This window comes from Electrona antarctica (assembly GCF_951216825.1).
Source record: "Electrona antarctica genome assembly, chromosome: 15".
NCBI classification, from domain to species: domain Eukaryota; kingdom Metazoa; phylum Chordata; class Actinopteri; order Myctophiformes; family Myctophidae; genus Electrona; species Electrona antarctica.
The window spans coordinates 4,734,538-4,738,779 of NC_136796.1; positions in this window are offsets into that span (position 1 = coordinate 4,734,538).

The window sequence follows — 4,242 nt, forward strand, 5'->3', positions numbered from 1 at the left end:
ATTTCCAACTCCCCCTCGACTGGCCTGTAAGTGCCAGTCGAAACCCATGTGTAGGCCTATATTTAAACCCATGTGTAGGCCTATATTTAACTCATATAAACCCATGTGTAGGCCTATATTTTACCCATATAAACCCATGTGTAGGCCTATAATTCTGATCAGAACAATTGTGTGATTAACAATTTAATTGTGTTACTGACATTGGAACAAAAAAATCACACCTGTGTGAAGTGAGGGGCGCTCTTATCATCTTAAAACATCGAGGGCGATTTGCACAGTAACAGACAAAACAAACATTAAACTCTGTTCATTGTTAATGGCATTTAATGTTTGTGCTAGTGACAACAAATATTAAACTCTGTCCATTGTCAATGGCGTTTTTAATGTTTGTCTAAGGAAAAACAAACATTAAACCTGTATATAGGAGGGGCTAGCGACCCTCAAAAATCACACCTGTGTGAAGTGAGGGGCGCTCTTATGCTCTCATTGCGGCCAATCACAATTTGTGTCCTCACCTTCGTCATCATTGTTTGCGTTTACACAAACACTCAAATTGTCCATTCATTGTCAATGTTTGTGTTAAGGCAAAATTTGAGTTACACACACGAAAAGCTGGACACAGGAGGGCCTCAAAGAAATTCCACGCTTTGCAACTTGAAGGTAGGGTTGTTACGTAGACAGCTCTAGAATTGCACTTTATGTAGTCATAGCACTTTATAGTACACATGTATAATATATTATATAGTATAGTATGTATAGTTTACATAGATACTCCACTGTTACGTTCTTAGTTTACGCATGATTCATGATAACTACTTTTTATATTGCCATGCTTTTGTTATTGCTTAAATGTAAATCGCTCTGGATTAAGAGCGTCTGCTAAATGCCTAAATTGTAAATTCGTAAGTGAATACTATAGAAATGTAACATTTGTCAAAAATGTAATACTAGGCCATATTTAATTAATCTAATATGGAGAGGAAGGCCATTCGATAGCCTATAGGGCGGCCACAGCAAACACACGGTCGCCCCTGGTTTTCAGTTGGGCAACTTGTGGAGTCAGTAGGGAAAGGTGAGCTGACCTCAGGGCTCTCTAGCCGGTTTATGGGGATCAATGAGTTTGGCTAGGTAGAGGGGGCCGGGCCCAGCCCATAAAGTGATTTAAAAGTGATGTGACACGTTGTGAGCTTGTAGATCTGCTATCTCCAAAATGTAGAACATTTCCACATGAAAATGATTATGAAAATTGTTAGCCCTTCGCTAAGTCCCTCCCCAACACGTCCTTGTCCAAAAGGAGGACACATTTCAAACTGTCCTTCTCAGAAAAATACAATAGAGCACATACACTAACTAAATGCCAGGTGCCGGGAAGTTCCAGAACCAGAGGAACGCGCCCAGGGTGCCGGCCCGGTTCCGGCGAGCCGCCCCGAAACGGTTGAGAAATGACAGAGTTACCGTGTGGGGGACCCCAGGGGGTCCCTCTACTGTACTGTACTGTCACACCCGAAATCATATACAGTTGATGTGTGTGTGTGTGTGTGTGTGTGTGTGTTAGGCTGTGCAACAGTGACACTTGGTTGTGAAAACCAACCAAACGCAATTTTCGTGCTCGGACAGACCCAGCCAGGGACGGACACAGCCAGCCAGCAAGCCAGCCACCCATGGACACACCTAGCTCCGTATTCAAGTCTTTGCGTTTGTGTGTGCATAACTTCCTCTTTGTGAGCTTGTAGGTCGACTATGAGGTGCGCTTTTAGCATAGAAAATTGGACCATATGAATAAAATTGACATTTCGCTTTTCCTTTTAGGCTTTGTAAACACAAATATTTACATAACTCACAAGAATATTGATCCAATATAACATAGTATAAATAAAGTATAATAAAGTTATATTGACTATATTATATTCAATATAACATGAAGTGTTGTAGAAATACAGACAGGAAAGAAGGGGGGGGGGGGGGGGTGTAAGGAGATCAAGGCAGGAAAGAAGAACGTTTGAACGCTTTTACCACAAAAAGTACAAGTAAAGGGTATCAGTTCATTTATAAAGCTGGTTTCTCTTTGCTTATTTACAGGCTGTACAGCCGTACAACCAAGGGATATTTTTTTCCACAAAATATGTTTACACACATTACCTGAGATTAGATAGATAGATAGATATAAACTTTATTATACATTTTATTATATTATTCTGGTTTTATAATGAAGTCAAAGATCATCATTAACAAGGTAATTATATTATATAATCAGTTTCAAACAGAAAAAAAAGAAGAAAAACAAACGTTAAAACATGTTTTAAAGAGAAAAAGAGAGCAATTATTAAAATGTTAAGAATATATACAGGCTCATCATGTTGCCTCACATGCTGTGTGATGCCTTGTCGATCAGCTGTTTTGTACATTTTGAGTTTATATGACGTTTTTTGTTCCTTTTTGTGTGTCTATGACGACCAAAATAGAGATACTAGGTTGAAATAAATAAATAGGTTGAAAGTGGTCAAAGTATTCTAGTGTATGTCTGTGCTGCTGATAAGTAATAATTTATTTATAATCCCAAACATCTGCTAAATATATTCAAACTTACCCAAATACTGGTTGCATTTCTGCTTGGTTTAATTATAATGAGGCTCTGAACAGTGAAATGGAATAATGATCATACATTCTGGCTCTATGACTGCTTTCTAGTGTGGAATATTAGCACTAAAGATGTTTAACTCTCGTAGTGGATATATAATCTAGTAGTCTATTTAGGTGATTTATTTCAGACAGAACATTAAAAAGTCAACATACTGGATCATTAATCCACTGAGTAAACTACCTGCTCATCACCAAGGTTGCTGTCGGGTGGAAACCTTGTTCGTGTCTAAAACCGTTCCTTTAATTATTATTTTCTAAAATTGTTTACAATAATGATTGTGAAAACATCTGATCTACAAGCTCACAACACGCTTCTAGATCTGCTATTTTAACTACTTGTGTGGAGGGCATTCATTTACAAAAAAAGAAAAGAAAGTTGGCATATAGGGGGAGGGATCAATCCCTGGCACCATCTTCCTGCCTACATGTAGGATGCTAGGCTACTTGGCTGCCAGTCTGTAGTTCTTAATTTTGCTTGTCAGTGACGCTGGTGTGTACACTGTCACTGCAGTACACCATCTTCCATCTCTCTACTATCTTTGATTTGTCACGGGTGTTCTGATCTGATAACCGCCTCACCTCCCCTCACGTCAAAACAGTTCTCAATGTTTACATCTCACTTGACGAGAAGACATGTGGACATATCCTTAGACCTCATTCATACCTAAAAGACACCCGTCTTGTCCGTGTTTAATGGCCGCTCCAATGCATTTCCAATCTTCCGTCTTGTTTGATGGGGGGAGGGGGGAAGAACACAACCATCAAACAATGCTGTCTTGTCAAACCATGTGACTTCAATTTACAATGTAGGCATTTAGCAGACGCTCTTAATCCAGAGCGATTTACATTAGGCAAGAACAAAAGCATGGGAATACATCACATATATAAAATGCATTTATCATGAAACATGCGTAAGCTAAGAACGTAACTAGAACATATCTATATAATGACACTATACATATAAACTATACTATGCTATACATATGTACTATGATGTGCTATGACTACATACAATGCAATTATTGTGCTGTCTACATGACATGCTATAAGTCTGTTTCAAATGCTATCTAAGTCTAAAAGTGCTATCTAAGGGGGTAGGATAAGTGCTTCCATTGGAAATGCATTGGAGCGCCGTTAAACATGGACAAGACACAAGACAGGTGTCTTTTAGGTGTGAACGAGGCCTTATGGAACCAGGGAGACAGGGAAAACCACCACAAGGGTGACGAGTGATCAGTCAAACATGTGTTCTCTCTGCAGTGAATAAATAGCAGTGTTATGTTGTACCGTGTCCGTGACCACAACGCAGATCTGTCTGTATGCGATCTGACGATTATCATTTTGATTCCACTGTCCTGCTCGTTTGAGGACAGGTAGAGAGCAGAGCATAGCATGTGTTTGGGAATGTTGTCAGCGGACACCCAAATCAAAGAAACCATACAGCGTATGATATCCGACAGTCAGCGCACTGCGAGGCTACAATGGAAGCATCAAGTTAGTAACAAGTTAGTATAAAAACAGACCAGGTTATGTTATTTGTCATCGGACACCCAAACCATACAGTGACAAACTGGAGCCAGAAGGTCAATGGAATGCATTGAA